The following is a 24,584-nucleotide window of genomic DNA, read 5'->3' as shown; positions in this document are numbered from 1 at the left end:
AATGCCTATGAATAATTCAACTTAAGTCGAAAATTTTTGAAAATTGCATGGTAGATAGAATATACTTATATAAACATTCGGTGAAGATGTCATGTATCTATGGTCATTTGTTTTGAAATTACATCAAAAACCAAAATCGATTTTGTCGAAAAATGAGTGTGCGTAAAATTTCCCGTTTTACCCTTAATTTTTAGTTTGTTTATCCCGATTATTTAGAAAAATATTGAACATTTTCTAGTTTTGACCTCCCAAAGTACCAACTAGATTCACTTTCTGATCGAACGAGGTACTGAAGTCAAAAATTGAAGCACTTTTACTGCCCCAAAACGTGATGACAGACACAAAAAAAAATTATTCATGGTTTTGATGAATTTTTGTCAATATTTGAACTTCAAATGCTAATAAAAAAAAATTGTGCCCATGTATTCTTATAATTTTTTAATCACTATAATAATAACTTATGAGAAACTTTGTATTAAATTTTCAAGTATTTTGATAGGGCCAACAAAATTTTATCGACACTACAATAAAAAAATTTTCAGAAAAATTGAAAATTTCAGTTGTCTATAAATACCTCAAGTAGTGTACCTGTAACAAGTAGTATCGTTAACAACAATTTGAATCAACGTTTAAAGAAAAATTATTTCGGGTATTAGTCGTTCCCCATTACATTATAAAAAAAAAAAAAATAGTAGAGCGGCTCTACGTAGTACTCACGCGCACTCACTCCCGTCAATTTAAGCTCTGGTTATAAATAAAAATCATTGAAAAAGTACAAAAATTTTATATTTGTCAGAAGTGGGATTCGAACCCACGCCCTCAGATGAGGACCATAACGCTCAATTAAGCTCGTATTAGCAAGCCAAGGGTTACCTTGAGTCTGGCACCTTAAACCGCTCGGCCATCCTGTCGTACCTATATATTACTTAAGCTATTTTCAAACTTTTTATTATTCTGGCCTCTGGAAGTTTGAACTACAAATAACACGTATTAATATGAATATTGAGTGAAATTCAAATGTAAAATTATTATATTTTCTTATGTTTTGTTAAAATTAGACGAATAATTTTCCATAATAATGCCCATAGTGTAATATTACGCAATTTAGGTTACAAAAATGTGGAAATGTTTAACTTATTTCAAAATATTGTAAATATAAATTTTAATGCTATTCCTTTAAAATTTGACTTTCTGTTCATAATTCAAAACGCATAGAATTGATATATTATGTTTTAGACTTCCCTGGTATTAATTTAGATTTTAGATTAAATTAGATTAACTTTCAATAAACAGAAGAGTACTTACATAAAATGTAGGTAAATAATATTTTTCTTCTTTAAAATCAAGTTGAGTAGGTATATTTAAAGTATGATTTATTTTTAAACACAAAAGCATTTACCAACATGGAAGTCTCAATATAACTCTCAATGAATTAAAAAACTCATAAAAGATAATGTGAAACGTAAAAACCTTAGATTACCTACTATAAAAATATGTGAGTAAAACATTTTAAAATAATTGAAATAATAATTAGTTGACATAAAAATTTTGATACTATACACTTAGATAAATATTTATATGCCATATTATGTGTATGTTGTTGTAAATACAAATATAATAATTCAATAAAGAACACATTAAAAATATATAAATCGTTAAATCAAAACAAATTAAAAACCTAGGTACTCAAACAACAATAAATTATTATTATTTTTGATGAAAACAAAATTGTAAAAACGAAATAAGATTTTAGTCGCTTGAGTGTGATTCACAGAAATCTGAAGATATCGGTATGTAATAACAATACGTTTTAATGTATACATACGATTTCACAATCATGGATCAGTGTCACAAATGTGAAGGTGTGGCATGTACTTGAACAGGTAGTTTTGAAATAATGATTTTAGTAGGTATAAATGCTTTAAATTACTTTATTGCATGTACCAGGTGCTTATTAAATTTTTCTTTTATAACACAACACTTAAATATATTTTATGTAAATACTTAAAGTTATACCAAATTACAATGTGGTGTAGGTACATTAGAAATTCTCAAACCATACGGTTCGCGTGATCGTTGTCAACCTCGTTTTTAATTATATATCTAAGCACAATCATAAAAATATGTATGAGTAATGAATTTACATCAATCGTGATTATTATTTTTAAGATGAAAAATGTTCATGTACGTATTATTGTAATATCGATTGAATATTATTATATTATACTCTAATTATATATTAATAAGCTAATGTGTATAATTGTTTAAAATATAAGTGATTGTGATGTTGTTTAATAAAACAATAATTTACTGTTCGTTTTCAAATTTCTTTCTATTAAAATTGAATGAAATAAAAAAAATAAAAATATTTTTTTGATGTAACATCTAAGATAATATGTACTCGTGTAATATGTATTTAGTTTTTAATATTATACATTTATACATGTGAAAATCATTAGGATCATTTTAAATAGCAGTTTATATATATTAAGTATATAACTCTATCCTGTGGCGAATTTAAGAAAAGGCGCGCGGTCTCTGATAAATTCTCACCCAACCTATTTTTTTGAATTTTATTTTTGGCGTTCCAAAATCAAACAAAACATAACTTAAACATTTATAAATTTACGGTTAAAATTATTTTCAAATATATTTTATTTATGGGTAGTCAATCGTGACCCAAAATTGGGTCGCAAGATTTGTGTCGACTCGCAACACATAAGTTGGTAGTTGGAAAACACTACACACTACATGTTCATACGTCATACGTCATATACGCAAAGTATTTACTTGTATATAATACACAACATTATCAAATAATAATACAATAATGTACGGCCTGGTGTGCATTAAGTTGTCGCAACAATCATGATGATATGCGTTAATGTTAGGGTTAGCATGTCCATTACCGTATTATTATTGATGACGATGACTTGCCGTGTTTAATATGGATGTGGACACCTTTCAACCAAAAGTGCAATTAGCTCATCGTCTACTAATAATATAATATACGATTGATATTATCTGTATTATATCTAGGTGCCTACTATACGATTAATTCAAACTATATCGATATGTTTATTGCAACCAAAATATTAAATGTGGCCAAGTTAATGAAATAGTTAAAATAATTAACTCGAGTTAAGTCAAGAGCGCACGTCATGATCGATAAGTTAAAAGTTAACGACAAGTTAAAATGGAAAAAAATATTAGCTTGACTAAGATTAAAAAAAGGGAATACCTATTCTTTGAAAATTAAAATGTAAATCGCTTAAAGAGTCGCTGTGTTTCTGTCTAATCTAATAAAACATAATCAAAAATTATTCTATCAAGAAAAATAATAGAAATGTTTGTGTTATTATATTATTGGATTGTTTTTATTTTATGTTAATATTTACGTATAAAAGAAAAAATTTCAAAATGTCTTCAATTTAATGGATTATTTTTAATTCAATTGAGAAAAGCTAAGTTATTTCAACTGTCAACTGTCAATTAAACTAGGCAGTTAAGTTCATATAATAAGTTGATTAGAAAATAAACTAATGAGTTAAGGTAAAAAGTTTAAAAAAATTACTTTTTTAACCTAACTTTTAACTAGTTAACGTCAACCTTTGATTAAAATAATACGGAATAATCATCACACAAGCTCAAATGTGTAATTATTATTATTATGTTCAAAAATTCTTCCCACAATGCTGTTGCACTACTGAATTTTAATAAAAAAAAATAAACCTATAGTATTATTATGAAGAAGAAATAAAATAAAATGTTATAGAGTAGAATTAATCTTGAACAATAAATTATTGATAAAAAAGTTGATTTATTTATATCGTGAAAAAAAATGCAAAAAAGATTTGTCAGAAGTGGGATTCGAACCCACGCCCTCAGATGAGGACCAGAATGCTCGAATCGACCTGCATTACAGGCCAAGGTGTAACCTTGAGTCTGGCGCCTTAGACCGCTCGGCCATCCTGACATGTGAACAATCGTTGAAAATTATATCTATTAAGCTAAATTCATAAAAAATCAAATCTTTTATAATATCGTTACGTTACGCGAAGTCATAATATTATTAGGTACAACGTGTGTAACAGACAACCACAAATTAAGATATTATTATTTATTATATAATATAATATAATGACTTGATTCGTGGTGACAAACTATCAACTAACAACAGCAAACAACAATATTATATTTCTGTTATTTAACTATAACGGTTGATATAGTGTTGATACCAATTAAATTTATATTTAAATATTTAATGTTTAATCCATGATATTTTACCCTTTCACGTTGATCACAAAAACTTTACTTATTATGAGAAAAATATTTGATAGGACTTACTCGACAACGACCGTTTGCAGGTGCACTTTTTGTGACCTTTGCAGAATCTGATGATGATGGAAAAAAAATTAAAACATACAACCTGTTCAAAAACAAATAGATGTGTTTAAATCTCACTATTTACAATATTTTGAAATGATCCGTTGCACGGGAAAAAGAGGTTTTCAGAATTTATTTGTCATTTGAGGCAATGAGGCTATAGTAATAAATTAGATGGCAGCAAATATGCTTTTAAAAGGATACATTTTCAATCACAGTAAGATGATTTCTAGGCAATTGTATGTTGAATTTTTTCTAGTATCGGTTTAACTTTTATGACTCATAATAAAGCTTTGGACTAATGAAAACAATTTTTTTCATGCATACTTAGACAAAATTTTAAGTCTACCTTAGGTATATTAAAAAATTTAATTATTTACCTACAGTCTTGAAAGTCTTTTCAAAGTGTAAAATTATATTTTGTTGAGTATTACATTTTATGTTATCGATAGAAAAAAGGTAGGTACTTAATATTATTGTATTAGTACATAAAATAAAGTTTCTTTGACCATTTGAGATGAGTCCATAGACCACCAGTTGGAAACCACTGCTTTAAATCCTAATTTTTGCTTTTGTACATAGATACTTAAATATTTGCACTTGATAAGGGTTGTTCGATTTACATAGCGCTAAAAAATTATATTTGGTAGTATTAATTAAATTATTTTACATTAGTAAACATTTTATTCCTTTGTATATTTTTAATTTAATTACATTGTTATTGTAGGTAGTACAAACATATCTATAAATTATTTATCAGACATCAGTATAATAATTTTAAAACCTATGTCGTTATAATATTTTCAACAAATTCATTGTTCTAATACCTACTTGAAAATACAATTATTTAAATAACCCTAATAAAAGAGATATAAAGCCTGCACTCTAGTGGTAGATTTAGATCTACCAGACAGTTATTAATTTATTATAGTTGAAGAAGCTAAAATGTCTTACAGAAAATTTAGTATTATTATTTATCACACTATAGGTATTATTGCATTAATGTAATAAAAATATTTACAATAATTGCATAATACTATATTATAATTTATAATAGAAAAAATAATAAATATTTTTTAGTACACAACAGGAATATTATGATGCAAATAGTTGGTAAATACTGATATAATCGTCTGTTACAATTTAATATCGCTCTTATTCAAGGGCGCCGCGAGGGGGGTGCAATTGCTCCCACCTGGCTTGAAAAAAAATTTTTATGGTATTGAAAAGATTTTTTTGCATAATAAATTATCTATTAAAAACTTTGTATCCGACAAAAAAACAAAAATAACTTTGTATCGTCATATCTCATATAATTTGAGAAAAAAATTTCTACGTATTTAACTAAAATAATTTAAACATTATTTAGAAATCAAAGTATACTATGCACGATCATAGGCGTGCGCAGACTTTGTTCACAGAGTATGCGGCTGATAAAATGTGCCCCCCGGGCCCCCCACAGATATAAATGCTCGTAAAATGAATGTGCATAACATTGTATTATAAACTTATGGCTGCTACTTTACTGCTCTTCTGTCACTTCTATTATATTCTATATGGTATCAACTACTCAACTATAATAAACATTATACATTATTATATAATATATTAATTATATCAGTATTTAGACATCATCTTTTCTAGGAAAATATAAATAGTAAATACCTACCTATCCAAACAATAAAACCCATATTCGGCAATATTCCCTTAAATTATTGAAAAACGTCCAAAATGAATTTAAAAACAATTCCATACTCCATATCGATGTCGTATTACTATTTTATAATCCAATCAAAATTATGAACTGAGACATTGTTCATGTGCCCCCAAGCGTCTGGTTGCAGGGTGTGCAGGCGCATACCCTGCATACCCCGTGCGCACGCCTATGTGCACGATGCACCCCCCTGACAAAATTCATGGCGGCGCCTATGCTCATATTACGTATGTCGAGTATTACTTCTTAGTAACTATAATTCCCCTCAAGCATTCACTAACATATTCAGTAATTATGTTTATAGATTTTATATATTGTAATAAATTTGGGGTATTCAACATTATTTTAATGTAAATACTGAAACTCATAATTTTTATATAAAAAATATAAAAATATTCTCACTGTTACTGCTTTAACAAGCAGACAATTATTTAATAAATGATAAAAAATATTAATTGCTAAAACTTTTCTACTTTAATGTAATATTTTGATGGCAGTTATCAGATCCTTGCACCTCCTCACCAGTAACAAGCTTAACTACAACATTAAAATATAAAATATAATGATATTACAGATTATATTTCCTTATCCGTAATTACAAGATATACACTAAAAATTTCCAGAAAATTTCAGGTGTTTAGTTGTTTTTTAAACGTCAATAGTGTCTAACGAACAACCCAAGCTGCTTAAATTTTTACTCATTACCGTATGCAACCAATAATATAATAATTTATAAAAAAACATGCTATTGATTTTCTTAAAAAGTTATAACTATAAAAAATTCAAATGAAAATAAAAATATTGATATTTAAAAAAAAAATTGTTTAGGTTGAGGTTCCGAATTATTCTGATTTGTCAAATCCGGATTTCATGGATTATCTGGAGTATCTGGATTATTCAATCCATTTTGCTGTTCAATGACTCTTTTTTATTATACCTACTAATAATATTTTAATTCTATAACATAATTTTTAGACATAGGTATACCAAATTTTGAATGCATTTTAAGCACCAATGATATCATAAAACTTGAGTATTTTTTTTTTGTTAAATTTTCATTATAATAAAATAAAATAATTTATTTTAACATACATTAAAAATAATTGTAAGTCTTCAGTTGCATTAAGCAAATCCATAATTCCGGATAATCCGGATAATTCAGTAAATTCGGATATTCGGATAATTCAGATATTCAGATTTCATGCCCATCCCTATGAAATACATCACGTAAATATATTTTTTCAAAATGTATTCAATTGTCTTTATTACTAATACTAAAATAAATTACTTTAATAGCAATAATGTACTTAGTACTATAGATTGATAAAAGAATCATCTTAGCTCAGAATAATTTTTTTTATTCTATGATTTTATATCACTGATTTCAAATGTTACATTAACATAACAGTGATCTACTCAACACCAACCATAAAGCAGAAAGTACCTACTTAACCATCTTTTTTTTGATTTGTTTAACATGACAATTTGGGTTGGTCAGTCATTGTACAGTAATTAGCTGTCCTGCCTAGCATTGCTTGTGAAAAGATTTTTTTTATAAATATTTTTACTAAAAAAAATGGCATGTGCCATATTACTAGTAATTATTATAATAGTAATATAATATGTAACCAATGGCAACCATTTAAATAAACAAACAAATTATGTGTGACTGTGAACTACCCTTTAGTATTACCTGTAGGAGTTTAAAAAAATAACTTTAAACACTCTCCAAGTCTCAAGGCATCAATTGAAATAACATTTATTGATTTTTATATTATAACAGTCCAGTAGCTTTTGAGTCTATAAACTCTACCTGCCCGAGTGTACAACTTGACTTCACCTGTGGCTGTCCCCGTCGCAAAATAATAATTATTTCATTGACACAGTGTTTTAGCATAATATATTAATATGTAGTATGTACCTATAGTTAAACAATAATACATACATGAACACTTAAGTGTCTCAAGTTAAGGCTGTTTGGTTTCAATTATAAATGATCTCTTTATTTAATTATTTAAAGTTGTATAGTGTATTATCAAGTAGATTAGTAAAATACAAATACATTACAGTTACCTTATGGCTTAGGTACACTTATAAATAATACAAAATAAAATAATAGTTACTACACATATTATACATAATGAATGAATATTAAAATACAACATATTACTTATGTAGAAACAATTAAATCATTATCAAATATTTAAATACCTATAATGAATACAAAATAATAAATAGTAAAAATGTATGTTTAATACAAAACTGGAAATATGCTTAAAATTACAAATCTAAAAATTCATGTGATTTAATTATTCTGAAATTTTTACACATGGTGAATGTGTAAAAAAAAAAATCCCGGAACAGATTCAGAAAATAATGACAGAGAGTACTCAAAAGGTTAGGTAAAGTATTAAAGGTATTGTAATATATAATTTTAAAATAAAGAATTAGTTTTACCTTTCTATTTTAGATAATGCAATTTTGAATACAAATTTATTTCATTGGTGACTTAGACAACAGAGGGTGCCCAAGCACCTATAACCCACCCTTTTGTTAAATAAATTGAAATTATCAACTAATTCATACACATTGTCATAAAAATCTCACCTACATAATTTTCATTAATTTCTATATTAATTATTTTATTTACATGCTTCATCCGACTTCCAAAACGTAAATAGATATTTGCGCTTCTGTATATAATATGATAAATGTTTTCAAAAAATAGAAGTGTAAACTGCTATATATATATATAATTACAAATTGCCTATCTATCATTGTTGATGAATTATGTGGACTCAGAGCTAAAGCATCATCGAGCAAATACTTTTGCTGGTTTAAAGCATTTGAGAACATTGTATTACTTCCATAAATTATCTCAATTAATGTTTTATAAATTAAACATCAGAAGCACAATATTAAATTGAAATCCAGAAAAATATGTAAAAAATTTTAAAAAAAAACCAAATAAATTGTCATAGAAAATGTTTTAATCACATAACCTGGGCGCAACTTATTATATCAACAGTTTTCTTTAACTATGGTTTCCTTTCGTAATATTAATATCTGAGATACAATAGAATACCAATGATTTTAAATTCACTTTTCATTTTATCTGCTTCTAGATTTAAGGTATTTTTGACTTTCAGCCTAGCTCTTCTTAAAAAGATATTAATATTTAAATTACTTAGAAACTCTTAAGAATCCTCTTCTATAGTTCCATAAATATTTAAAGGCTTGATCAAAACTTCGGATTCACTGTTTGCTAATATCTTCTGTACAATAAGATAAATACAGATTGCAGATGATCAATCTCAGCCATTGGCACAAATTCAATTCCAATGAAAAGTGTTGTTTAAGTCTTTCATTTTCTTCAAGATAAGAATTTTTATCAAGATACTTGATTAGAATTGGAATCTTGAAGAAGGCGTAAATGAAAAACAAAACCAACAATTTTCATTGAAATTTTATTTGTGTCAATGACTGAAATTATTAATCATCAATCTGTTATTTACTTGATTGCACAGAAGATATTGCCAAACAGTGAATCCAGAAGCTTATATCAGCCATTAAATATTTATGTAACTATTGAACAGGATTCTGAAAAGTTCTAAGTGATTAATTAATATCTTCTGAAGAAGAACTTGGTTCAAAATTAAATATGTATGTCAAAAAAGAAATGAAAGAAATTTTTTGGTTTTAAATAGCGTAATTACAGGCTTAACATATACAATTGAATCCATAATTACTTTACTATTTTGGAAACTAGACATGAACATAAAGGATATAAACAACAAATGACATTTTGCAAAAATACAGAACAAGCAAAAATGATGAGAGATGTAAAATATTTTTGCGGCCATAACAATTCCAACTAAACACTGTCTCTCCAATTTATTTTACTTCATGAATTAAACTGCTAAATTTAAATAGCATGCAATATGTGTATGACACTAATATGATGATAAAAAAAAATTAAATACAGGAATAAAATGACCATCCACATTAACACGAAAAAAGAATATTTAGATTTATCTTATGAATCTTTAAAGGAAATCATGTAGGTACCTATACAATAAATTTATATGGACTTCTTAAACACAAAGGTCTATATTAAATACAATTAATGTTACTACAATCATACACATACACATCAAAGATAACAATACCCATCTATAGAAGTATCAAAGAAAACGTAAAAACACGAAAAAGCTCTATTCTAATGATTTAAACTTGCATACTGAAAACATGTTGAATGGGTTAATATCAACTAAACCTACAGAAATTCACAAAATCTAATACTAAACAAAGGATACTTATATGTTGGAATAGCGTGTGTTTCAAGTGACAATACGGCAAACAGAACCATTCAACTAGAAGTTGTGACCACAACAAAAATTATGAAATGACAATATTAAAAGAGATATAAAATAGAGAATCTAAAGAATTATTGTAAAATTGAATCACTTAGATGAAATATATCAAGTAAACAATATGAAACAGCTATAGATATTATTTTGTTGGACTGGCTTATATCATTAATTGTTATTACATTATTAATTTACTTATTAAATATGAGTAAATTAACTTATGAACACTATCAATTACATTTTAAAATTCAAATATTAGGCTCTACGAATGGAACGACTCAAATAATTAAAACAAAGAACAAGCTTATTGTTTAGAACTAAAATGAACTAGAAATGATGCTTAAAGATATATTTGAAAAAAAACCAAAATTACCAAAAATAATAAACATTACAGATGAGCCATGAAATATTGTTGCGCCACGTAAATCAATAATCAACGTTTTAGGGGACATCATATATAATGAAGTAAAAAAGTATATGAATACAAATGATGTAGACATGGTATTTAATAATATTACTGAGCAAAATCTTGAGGAAACGAATGAAGATTATTTTTACACTTAAAAAATAAACGCCTTGAGAGCAACTTAAAACAAATTACATACAACAATATTTTGAACAACATTATAATGGATACTTAACATAATATGGTGTGGACAATTGATGAACACAATGTCCAAACGGCAACTTGAATTTACAGAAAAATTATCAATACTATAGCTAGAACTGGAAAAATTTTAAAATCTATTTTAAACCTACTTTCCTTAGTAAAATGTTTGTTTACAATTCCAAACCATGTGGTATATATTGTAAATCACATTATATTATTTAAATTTAAAAAAAAAATGCATTCTATGACCTATGAGGGTCGTTTTACAAGAGAAATCTTTTAACATAAAAGTACTATTAAACTGTTTGATAATACTAGAGCTGATTAACTAAAAGAAAATTGTCCATAATTTTGTATTATCAAGAACATTTATAAATCTTGGACAAAACTTTTTTGTAATAACCCATCTAAAGCATCTTAAACCCCAATTGATTAACAACAAATCACATGTTTTTAAGATTGAATAGGAATCAGATTTATTAATTATTATTAAAAAAAAAAAAAAATAGTGCAATCCATTGTAGACTAATATTGTTCAATAATATTATCATATTGAGCAGTGACTTACCATACTTACCTACTACTAAGTTTTTTTCTTATTTTTGTCCACCACCTTTGACTTTTGAAATTAAGCTGACAATAATTTTCATTCTGTACTATGCATTTTAGTTCACTGTGGTCTCTTAATGGAAATGTTCTTTTTGCTATTAATCAAATGAGGCTTAATTGCTGTTGATTGATTAAAGATTCCAAAAACTTCTTGAAATACAGCATTGTGTAAAAGTTTGGTATCATCGAACAGTATAATCTAACTTAAGAGTTCCTCTTGCAAAGCACCAATAATAGAATGCATTTTTTTCTGAATTTAAATATTATTGTGTGAGTTACACAGACCGCACAGACCGCATAGTCTGTTCAGGAAAGTAGATTTGAAATAGATTTTTCACCTCTTCTAGATCTAAGCTTCGTTTGTTTGATATTGATTTTTATAAACTTTTGTAGGTTTATTTGAGGTCTACCCATTCTACATATTTCCAGTATGCAAGGTTAAATTGTTATTATTGAGCTTTTTCTAGTTTTTGCGTTCCATTTGATACTTCTATAGTTTGGCACTGTTGTCTCTGATGTGCCTGATTTAGTAACTAATAATAATTGCATTTAAATATTTGTGTTTAAGAGTTATATAAATTGTATACATGATGGCCTTTAAAGATCCATATGACGAATCTAAATATTTTCCCATCTCGATGTGAATGGACAGCTTATTACTACATTAAATCCTTTTAATTATTACCAAATTCGAATCATACACATAGTGCATGAAATTTAAATTTAGCAAGTTAGTTCATGAAGTAAAATTAATAGGACTGACAGCGTTTTGTTTGATGTTGTATTGGCCGCTACAATATTGTTCGTCTCTCATCATTTTGCTTATTCAGTGTTTTTGCTAAATATCATTTGTTGTTTAAAGACTTCAATTTCAAGTCTAGTTCCCAAAATCGTGAAATAATTATGGACTCAATTTTATATGTTGAACCTTTAATGACGCTGTTATAAACCAAAAAAATATCTTTCACTTCTTCTTTGACATACATATTTCATTGTGAACTTAATTCATTTGTTATGCTATATTACATAATTGTGTTGAAAACTTGTAATTATATTGTTCTGATATCAGTTTTATTATTAAACAAGCCTAACACCAACATTAAAATAGATAGTACTATGCGGTCTGTGATGGGTCTGTGCCTGTAATGACTCTTAGATGGTGAAGTCTTAATAACCCAATAAAGAAATTAATATATCACCTTCATCTTTTTACTTGAGTAGATTTTATCTCCATGATTAATTTTGTTTATCATTTTGAAAATTTACTATTTTTAATTTCTTTGATTTTTTATTTTCATATTCAATGTTATTACGATGATTTAAAAGTTGAGATTGGTGACAATTGTGAAGACAACTTGTAGCTGGATTGTTCTGTTTTTCACTTATTTTGGAAGCACACATAACACCAACATGTAGGAATTTTTTATTTGAATAAAAGTTTTTGAATTTTGATGGGTAGTTGATGTCAACAAAAAGTGTTGTTTTATTTTGAGTTTGATCTTCTTTGAAATGAATTTTATTTGTTTGTTTTTTTCACCTAACATGTCAGCCTGAAACAATAAAATAACAATGAATATATAAAACTAGCACAGATTGGCTAGTAAATATATAAAATGCTAATTTCTTCAATTATCAATAAATATTAAATATTGAAATGCAAATAATTGAAAAATACTATTTTAGATTCTGAATGGGACAACAAATGTATTGATTTTCAATGATACTTAGATTTTATTTTATTTTTTTGTGTGTTTGTGTACATAATTTATGCTAAAATAAAATGCTTTGATATTCAATTGAATATAACAAATATAAAAATAGCCAATAATACTATTTAAAGTACCTACATTTAGGGTAATTCAACATATTTTATATTAGACATTTTATAACAACATGTCTAAATAGTAAATATTCTAAATAGAGATAAGTGAAGGTATACATAAAATAAAAATTTTTTGATTTTGAAATTTCTTAATATGTGTTAAATTTTATATTTTAAGGGTAGTTTTGAGAAGTCAATTTTTGAAAGTCAATGGAAACTCACACTTTTTTCTCAAATTTAATATGAAGATATGTTTAAAACTCTATGCTTGAACGCTTGAAGTTAATTAAAAATTTGAAGAAATTAGTAAATTACTTTAAAAATGCATCATATAACGCACAATATTTCCAAAAATTTACACATGTAATCATAGTATTAATACATTTAGTGTTTATCTAAAATGTGTAATTAACACTACATATGAATAAAAAAAATTTTAATTCAAGGTTTTAATTAACTTAAAATTTAATTTAAAATGTTCTTACAAAAAATCGAATTTGTATTATAGTTTTGTTAAAACGGTAAAAAAAAAACCTTAAGTATATTTTAACTTTTATTGGTAATTAACTCATTAGATACTAACAATAACACAATACAGCAGTGACATGGGGAGATCTTATGTAGTAGATACTTAGGTAAAATACATTGTGATTTGAGATTCTATACTTGAGTACTATGACTAGGACTTTGGATGTTTATGAAATTGAATATGTTTTTCTATTTATCTAATTTAATGCTAACCTAGGTATAAATTTAATTCATGTTCAATTGAATCAAAATATAATACTATTTTTATTTTGCACATTTTTGCATATTTAATGGTTTTGTATTTTAAATTTAAATTGTATATTTTGAAATTTAAAAAATAAAAATGCATATTTAAATTCACTTTAAAAAAAAAAAAAAACAATTCAAATTAACTATCTATACAATTAATTCCACAATTAGTGTATAAGTTTTTTAGGTGGTAACTGCAATGTACCACACATTGACGTTAAACATAAATGTTTCATTATCGTGTTTGTTCAGGACTACGGTACTTTATTAGATACTTAATGTATCTAGCAATAATATAATTTTATATACAGCAATGACTGGACATGTATTAGTACGACTTAATTGTCGTGTCGGTCAAAACGTGCATTGTTGTTGTTTAATTATATTAAAACAAAATAATAAATTAAAATAAAATAATTATGTTTTATGATTTATAATAATTTTTTATATATCATTGTGTTTTTATTGGCTAAAATGCATATTTTATAATTTTTAGCGCATATTTTGTAATTTTTTAGTGTATAAATGCATGCATATTACATTAGTGCATAAATATCCGAGCCCTAACTAGGTTAGGTTGATCAACCTAACCTAACTTGAAAACAAATATTTGAAATCCTAATAAATTAGCACACAGGGAATAAAATTGGCAGCAATATACTACATAACTATCCATTTAGTTTAAACAAATAATTTTTGTAGTTTGAAGATTATGATAAAAAGAAATGTATATAATTTAATAATATTGAGTTAAATAAATAAATCACAGTTTTGCTTGTAGTTAAGTAAGAAATTACTTAGAATTATTAAAAAAAAATAGTTTGAAATATATATATTAATATTGTTATAGATGCATAAAAATTGCATGTTAACATGATTTGTTGTTAAAATTAGAGTTCAATTTATGAACTTTTTTCTTTTTTTACACACAAAATTACTGATTATAACAAATTATTAATCACTTAAACATTTTAGAAAGAAAGGAAAAATATTGAATAGGACCTACATTTACTATAGGTTGTAAAAAAAAGGTTATTATTTACAGGGCTGAGAAAGTTAAGAATTTTTTTTAACTTGATAAGAAAATGTAAGTTACATAAATTAAAAGTTACTTTTCTTTTTTATAAACTTGTGAAAGTTACAAGTTGACTAAAAATAAAATAAACTTAACTTAGTTAAATATCAGTTACTTATTTTTAATATAAATTAAAAATTATACCTTTTTTAAAGCAAACAAATAACATAGCAATTTTATAGAGGTCTTGAAGTTTTAAATAAATGTATGCATTAAAATTATTTGTTATAAATACTAATATACCTTACAAAAATTACTTTACTAATTTACTTTAATAATTTATCAATAACAAATTACAAAATCCAACAAAATAATCATTACAAGTACATATTTGTTTAAATACATTATATTTGACAAGTATGTCTATTAAATTGTATTGTGTAGATTGTGTAACAACTACCTATACTAAATTACTAAAATAAGTTATTATTTAGACCCCAATATGAATCCCTCATTCCCTCCCTATTTAAAATTCCTGACTATGCCACTGAGTCTTGAATTTTTAGCTGTAATTATTTAAAATATATTATATGTTTACAGTTTTCAGTTTACTTTATCTACATCAAAGCCCCAATAAATTAAAAATTGTTCAGAATCAGAATCTAAAATAGAGTACATCTTCATTTCATTTTAAATCCAATCTTATACGCTTAATATTATCTTTTTCTCTAATGAAAATATTCTTGTTGCATTTATATAATTTAATAGGTAGCACACTACATCTTACTATTTTGCACGCTAACAGCAACAACACATATCTTCGCATTTTCGATTTTTATGTCATCACTTATATTAAATAATTCAAAATGTTTCTATATGTATATTTATTTAAAATTTTTGATTATTGTAAATTAAATATAAAATATGTTTATAAATTATATTATTTTCAGACAAGTGATTATGTTTTAATGTTAGGTTAGCTGTTAGCAACCCTAACATGCAAACATATTTATAGTTAGAAGATAAATAGTTTTTAATCATAATAATTCTTAACCAATCGTTTTTCAATTTCCACTAATAGACATAACAAATGAGTCAGTACACAAAAATAGTTACGGATGAACAAGTAGGTATACCTAATAATTATATTGTATTAGTATTTTAATATGATGGTTTTGGAACACGCTATTAAAATCATTTATCTAGTAAAATTAGACTTACATAGTTTGTGAGGACGGGAGTTTTCGATTATCGAATTAAAAGAAATTTTGAAGGGACTGGACAGCTTTCCAATGGGGGTCACAGATTCCTCTGATACTCTCCCATTTGTGGTTAACATCGCCCGATCGCCTGATATCTACGTGGATGCCAGTCCACAACCATAGTCCAGGCATATCCGAAACGCAACCGTAACAAAGTCCCATAATAACTATTGATCACTAGAATCGAACAAAAAGGTTCGGTTAAGTAATTGAATGACAAATCATAGTAAAACAAAAATCAGTAACGTGTCAACCATTTTTTAGCGTGGGCAGTGAGCAGTGGGTGCAACAGGTGGATGAAAACACTCGCTGCTTGCACACAAATATAGGTTGCAAAAAATGGTTGACATCATACCCGCAAATTAGCGTCGGGTACCCGAGAACGAGTAACATGCGTATACAATATAATAATGTGGATTAAAACGAACTTACATTGTTGGAACCGATGTGGTTGATGACTGGAGCTTTGAAGTATTTTTAATTGGATAAACGGGCTGAGGTGGCTATTGATCTAATGACGCTTCACAATTTGTATTTTATTTCATTACGATACGTGGACGCCTGAAAAAACAACAGAAATACATATAATATGTATAGACAATCAGTGATGGGCGTGTAGGTGATTCGACATGCCACTTAACCGATGGTGGGAGAGAGGGTGAAAACACGTCATACGCACCAAACACAGTGGTGTCCAAAACTATCTATTGTTTAATGGCCGACGGGATCCAAGCGCAGCGACCGGCCAGCCTTTCGGTTGTTTGGTGGCCGCCCGATACTACCGAGAACTATCGAATTCTATACAATATTAAACGGGCATACGTTTAAGTAAAACAGACTTACGTTGATGGAATCCGTGATGTCCACGATCAAGTTATAGAGGATTAAGTAGAACAGCTTGCTAATGTTGTTTACGGGAATCAGGATACTTCAATTCTTGTGTTGACGTCACCGAACGTCGACTTTTCCTCGAACACCAGGCACAATATGAAAATGGCAGCGATTCTCTTGATCTGCACTAGATCAGAACAAAATGCGTTGGTCATATAAATAATGAACGTTAAAAACATGGTAAAACAAAACGAACGTCAACAAGTTGGTCATTTCTTTGTATGGCAATCAGCGGTTGGTGCAACAGGTGAACGCGTCAGTTGATCGGGTGTGGGGGGGGAGGGTTAAAAACGCACCATCCCAACAAACACAGGAATGCCAACCACTGGCTGACGTGGCACCCACTGAACAAAAAGCATTGGTCACTATGTTTAATGTACATACGTAAAAACATGGAAAAAACCGGTCCGCCGACGGCCATTTGCAAGCGCTAGCAAGCCCATTGCGGTGTGCACCACAGGTAATTCAATGGGAACGAAAAAATACATGCCACACGCATCCACACGAAGGCTCTATAAACTGTCCGACATATATCTGCCGAAGGGCGTCTGGTACCCGGCAAAAATCGAAATTTAAAAAATTCCATACGCACCAAATACAGTGGTTTCCAAAACTATCCAATGTTTAATGGCCGACGGGATCTAAGTGCAGCGGCCGGCAGGCCAACTGATCGGTTATTTCGTGGCCGTCCGATACAACCAGGAACTATCGAATTCGATACAATATTATACGGGTATACGGTTAGGTAAAATGGATTTAAATCGATAGCAGTCATCGATGACCAAGTAATAATATAATTTGAAATATAAAATAGCTTTCCGACGGCGATAGTTTGAGTGGCGCCATTTGTTTGCATCGCCAAACATGTGCTCGAACGCTAGGCACAACAACGACGACTCGGAAAACCTAACCTAACCTAAGGACGACTTTTCATTCGACACATAGCGTCGGCTACAATAATGAACGTAAAAAACAAAGTAATACAAAAGTAAGTCAACCGATCAGCCATTTGAAAATGTGACACATGGGAAAACTGCAATAGGTGATTTTACAGTGACAAAAAAAAAAAAAAAACTCTATCCTAGCAAAATGTGTAATTGTTAAATAGCTAAGTAATACAGACTTACGTTTATTAGACAGGTGTTGTCAAAAACCAAGTTATGAGTTATTTTGAGTTGAAACGACTTGCTGAAGGTCACCACTGGCTCCGAGATGCTCCACCATTTTTATTTCATGTCGCAGGACTCGTGCGCGAACGTCTGCTGACACAACAGAAATACGATGTGTGAGAGTCGGTGGTGGACGCAACTGGTGGTTTGACGCGTACTTGGCAGTTGGTGGTGGCGAAGGGTGGAAACCACCCCACGCACTACAGTGGTACCAAACTGCCAACATATAATATAGTATCAGCTAACTGGGAACTCTAGCATCCGGTAGGCTTTCAGTATTCGGTGCGTCACGGACGTCCAGCACCCAGAGGGCATTTATCGAATCTTTAAATAAACTAACCCTTAGGTAAAAATTTTAATGAAGACTCATTCTAAATATTATCCGCATTATTTTTAGATTCTGAGCGGAGCGATGAATGTATTGATTTTACCATGATGTGTGTGTGTTTTTTTTTTGTGTCTGTCATCACGTTTTGGGGCAGTAAAAAAAAATGCTTCGATTTTTGACTTCAGTACCTCGTTCAATCAGAAAGTGAATCTAGTTGGTACTTTGGGGGGTCAAAAGTAAAAAATTCTTAATACTTTTCTAAATAATTGAGAAAAACAAACTAAAAATTAAGGGAAAAACGGGAAATTTTACGCACACTCATTTTTCGACAAAATCGATTTTGGTTTTTGATGTAACTTTAAAACAAATGACCATAGATACATGAAATTTTCACCTAATGTTTATATAAGTATATTCTATCCACCATGCAATTTTCAAAAAAGTTCGACTTAAGTTGAACTATTCATAGGCATTTCAAATGTTCGATCATTATTAGTTTTTTTTAAATTAATATCGATAAAAATTTATTTGTTAGGCAGAAAAGCTTGAAAATTTAATACAAGGCTCTTAGCATATTGTTACAATAGCAGTTGAAAAATAAAAGAAATTCATAGTCACAATTTTTTTTTATAAGCATTCAAAGTTTGAATTTTGACAAAATACGTAAAAATCACGAAAATTCACAAATTATTTTAAGCTAGAAATTCATAAAAAATTTTCTTTTTAAATCTAAGATTCTAAAATTTAATACAAGATTCCTTACAAGTTTTTCAATCTTTATCACAAATAAAAATTCCATCGGAAATTCAAATTAAATTTTTATGAGCATTTGAAATTTAAATTTTTACAACATTGGATTTTCACTTTTAGCGATTTCCTTATTTTGGTGTAACTCTAAAACAAATTACCGCAGATACTTGAAATTTTGACTGAATGTTTATATAGGCGTTTTATATATTTTATAAAATTTTCAAAATATTTAGATTTGTTTTGAGCTGTTTACTGACATTTTAATTTTTCAACTTTTTTAGTTTTTTTTTTTTATAAATATCGATTAAAATTTATTTGTTCGGTAGAAAAACTTGAAAATTTAATACAAGGCTTCTAACACATTGTAATAATAGAAGTTAAAAAATATTAAAAATTCGTAGGCACGATTTTTTTTTTATAAGCATTTAAAGTTCAAATTTTGACTAAATACGTAAAAATTACGGCAATGTTCAAATTATCTTAGACAGAAATTCATAAAAGTTTTCCTTTTTAATTCTAAGATTTGAAAATTTAATACAAGGCTCCTAACATATTTTTACAATAGCAGTTGCAAAATAAAAGGAATACATAGTCACAATTTTTTTTTTAAGCATTCAAAGTTTGAGTTTTGACAACATATGTAAAAATCACGAAAATTCGCAAAATATTTCAAACTAGAAATTCATAAAAAATTTTCTTTTTAAATCTAAGATTTGAAAATTTTTAATAATCTATAATATATCCTAGACAGATAAACCGCCTTCGCTCAGAATCGTTTTTTGTATACAATGATATAATATCATTGGATTCAAATTTAATTCCATCCATTACAGTAACCCACTTGTAACCTACTGTACAGCAGAGCGACATACACGACTTACCCGCTTTTTTTTTTTTTTTGAGAAAGCATTTAAAAACCGTATTTTTATAGTGGTGGGGAGGGGGGATTCAATGAAGTCTGATTAAGTATATTTATTCCCAAATTTTGAATAATAATAATAATCCTGGAACACATCTGAAACCCACCCGTTGTGTCCCATGTGATAGCTGGGGCGCTGGGCTCATTATTTATTAATTAAAAAATTACTGTACGTATACTAGTAGTGCTGGAAATTTGTTTGTCTATAATTTGGAGATTCTATAAAAAATAATTTCTTTTTTTTATGTATACTGTTACCATTAATTGCAGACAATAAAATAGTTTTTGTCAATTGGATAAAACTTTCATTATTGAAAACGAATTTGCCACACATTTTGAAATTATTAAACTTATTAACTCTTCGAAATCAGGTTTTTAAATTTTTTAACATTAATAATTTTAAAATGTTAATTACATTGAAATTCAAAAATGTAAGAAAATCGTAATCAAGTAAATTTGATAACAAACTCAAATATGTTTTCAGAAATTTTATCGGATAAATAGGTTAGTAAAATAATATATGGCTGGCGTAAAACGGCCACACGAATGCTGTAATGGAATGCGTCCGCTAGCCAGCTGTTATGATCGTCATCAAACTGTGGTGTTTGGAGTGCGACTCTTACCCCCGACCACCATAATAGGGATTTATTGGTATTCTTATTTTCCTGTTGCCGAAAATCACACATATTTTTACACAATTATATATTATTATAATTTATTCAGTAATGATAAAATTGTAGGACTCATACTAGCAGTGGCGTATTTTGGGGGGTGTCCTCCGTGTCTTGACACCCCCTCGACATTTAAAAAAAAGTCCTAATATATTGGACATTAGTGATGTCATTTATTTTATAGTATACTATTTTTATCAAATGTAAAACTTCTTGTCAATTTCTAACATGTTAATTTGTTAAAAAATTAATTCAATGTCTTTTTACATTAGTAAATAATACTAAAATTTTTTTTTGTGAGGTTCAATAAATGTTGACACCCCCCGAGAAATCATCCAAAATACGCCAGTGCATACTAGCCTATAGCATAATTTTTTTAATATTATAATTAAAAAACTAATATTTTTTTATTTTTTACAGTGCTAGGCATTACAGTCACAGGCGCTATTTTTTACGAGGCTCTGGGAAAATTTTTTTTTTTTTTCATTATTATTTTAAGTTATGCAATATTTATTTATTCGTTACTTGTATAGGCTAACCTAATTCATAATTACCTATATTATAAATAATAAATCAGATTGGATACTCAAAGCCATTTGAGCCCGAAATCTTTATGGGCCCCAAATTCACATAAATTACATTTATTTTATAATTTTACATACGTACTTTTTTTCTTAAAATGTTTTTAATATAAATCTCAAACTAACAAATGTTTAAATTAGTTTTGTATTCCTAAAAAAATACAATTTGATTCATTTCCATAAACCAGACCGTCGCAATTCACATAAACATCTAATTTTTCCGTGTGTGTGCGTTTAATTTTAAATTGAAAAAAACTAAAGGAATTTGTTTTGCTAAAGTAGAATTTACTCTTAACTTAACATTGAACAATTTTTTTATTATTATAATTATATACTGAAAAATTAAACACTTAACTCAATTGAAAATAACTATTTAAAATTTAAATGCGATTCCTATTATCAGCATACCTATCTAACAGCTTAATTTGTTTTGAAATTGAGACACAATACGAACTCGATAAAGCAGAATCCAGGAATCCAGAATACTATACCATACTATAACAGCTTAAACCAGTGGCGCCCACAGGTTTTTCACGAACCAGTGCAGTTATAACTATAGGGCCCCCAAATTTATTCGTTTGCATATTTGGCACTGCCAACTCTTTACGCTTTATTCAACGATCTAAATATTCAGACGGACCAGATGAATAGTTATGTATTTATAGTGTTTGATCAAAAGACAAGAGTGGGGCCCCTGAATGTATGTAGGCCCCGGGACCTATGAGAAAACAGTGCAATTGCACCACTTATTGGTACCCTACGTGGGTGCCACTGGCTTAAACAATAAACAGTTTTAATCATTTACTGATAAAATGATGACGCTTACATATAATGGCATACGACTGTGAAATATAAATCATAATTAATGAAACCCCTGTTAGAATATTTTGAGAAATATTACTAAACATTACTATATTAGAATAGGCGGTAATATTGGTAAAATGTATCAGTTATTCTTTTGGGATTTATCATCATTCATTTTTAATTTGAATAATAACGATATTAACGCGATTATGAATTAAAAATCGAATGAAAATAATAATAATATAATAAATTAATGTTTAAATAGTTTTTCACGTGACAAAACTATTCTAGGTGTCAAATGTTCTATTTTATGATATTCTAGTTCCAACCATACCGAGTACTGACCACTAGTTTTCAATTATTAACATTTGTATTATCAAAATATTATATTAGAATATATTATATACTATTAAAAATGCTTGCGTTTACATTATTAGAATATTAAATATTAAAATGTTATGTTAATTTGTAGAACCATTTGGAAATTTCACTTATTCCTTGGACGTTATATGTTAGATTAAAATGTTTAAATGAAAAATGTTGCGATTCGAACTCAAGTGTAAACCGCTGGTAAAAACATAATACGTCGCAAAAAATATCTTGTTTATAGATTATGTTAAAATATATATCGATGAAATTTCTTAAAACGACACCATAAATCCGATGTGTTCCATATCAGTCTTACATACGTTCAACATCGAAAAATGTGCGTTAGTTCCAATTTCAGTGTTGTTAGTTTTATTATCAAAGCGAAGAGATTTATCAAACCCAAAGGAATAAAGACCCATAATCAGATCTGTAATCTTTCGTTAGTTTTTTATGATATTTTAATTTTTAAGAGAAACAATGTAAAAATGCTGATATAAATAATCGACAGAGAGTAAAAATATTGTTAAAAATCAATGTTCCATGTTGTGCGTTTGCAAATTTGTAATGCGTTTCTTAATTATGACAAACTAATACCTTAGGTATTCAAAATAGTGCCGAAGCCCGACGGAAATAATATTTTGATTTTTCGATTTTTTATAAAACCCACAAAAAATAGCTTAAAAAAACTTAAAATGATTTCGTTTGTCCATAAGTATAAAGATAGTTGGACTCATCTTTACGAGAGGTGGCGTGTTAGCCAAATACGCTTTTTAATCCAATATATTTATTTTGAGACTTCGGCGACTGTAGGCGAAGTAAACGAGTTGCAAATTTTGTAGGCATTATTGTTGATTGTGGTCATTATTAATCGTTTTCAATATTTATGCTACCTAGTGCTAATGACGGAAAATGCAGTTTGTACGTACCTGTTTAAACTTATATGTAGGTAGGTACCGCGACTGCAGCAGTAGACTTGTTGTACGCGTCTTATTATTATCCATATACTCATTATACATATTATAAGTCAGTTGGTTTACCTGTTATTTTTAACTGCGTGTTTTTTATATCGTATATTATTTATTTGCAACATTACGTTTTTTTCGTTAAAAAAAGTTCGTTTTATTTATTTGTTTTTTTCCAGACGTGAATAACAGGCATGACCTGCGAAATTTGTTCAAACTTAAATTGTAAATTTCGGTGCATAATATAAACCTTTTTTTTCTCAATTTCTTAGTTCATATATAATTTTTTTTTTTTTGATTGTGGATGATTCAAGGGTCCCAAATCCTATCAGAAATTAAAATTTTTTTTTTTGAGGGGGGGAGGATTGGCAGTTTCCCCATCCCTTAGATATGTCACTGACCTTTGTTGTGCATGACCTGCTAATGAGATCTGGACTTGCCTATGTTCCTAGGTAACCTCGGTACTTTTTGTAGCTGGTGCCTGGTATACGATGATACCTAAGTGTATAACATATAATACCGAATCAAACCAGTAGAATAATAATTCGTGGCACTACGCGTACTTCCGAGTTCAT

General features: G+C 28.1%; 1 long non-coding RNA gene and 2 other non-coding genes across 3 annotated transcripts; all 3 read right to left on the bottom strand.

The window, feature by feature from the left end:
* Positions 1–790: 790 nt before the first annotated feature.
* On the bottom strand, positions 791–911 carry TRNAL-CAA (transfer RNA leucine (anticodon CAA)). The gene is made up of 2 exons: positions 874–911; positions 791–825 (listed from the first exon to the last, which is right to left on the bottom strand). It is a non-coding gene; the product is annotated as a tRNA-Leu (tRNA).
* Positions 912–3,855: 2,944 nt separating this feature from the next.
* TRNAL-CAA (transfer RNA leucine (anticodon CAA)) lies at positions 3,856–3,976 on the bottom strand. Its single transcript has 2 exons — positions 3,939–3,976; positions 3,856–3,901 (listed from the first exon to the last, which is right to left on the bottom strand). It is a non-coding gene; the product is annotated as a tRNA-Leu (tRNA).
* A 4,402-nt stretch (positions 3,977–8,378) lies between these two features.
* On the bottom strand, positions 8,379–18,825 carry LOC149056896 (uncharacterized). Its single transcript, XR_016191161.1, has 5 exons — positions 18,584–18,825; positions 17,409–17,583; positions 16,998–17,126; positions 16,525–16,742; positions 8,379–13,239 (listed from the first exon to the last, which is right to left on the bottom strand). It is a non-coding gene; the product is annotated as an uncharacterized LOC149056896 (long non-coding RNA).
* Positions 18,826–24,584: the final 5,759 nt, after the last annotated feature.

Source organism: Diuraphis noxia, unplaced genomic scaffold (genome assembly GCF_037042655.1).
Source record: "Diuraphis noxia isolate RWA-SAM2 unplaced genomic scaffold, SU_Dnox_SAM2 contig0003, whole genome shotgun sequence".
NCBI classification, from domain to species: domain Eukaryota; kingdom Metazoa; phylum Arthropoda; class Insecta; order Hemiptera; family Aphididae; genus Diuraphis; species Diuraphis noxia.
Note: the sequence above shows the minus strand (reverse complement) of the source record. Positions and strands in the feature narration are given on the sequence as shown.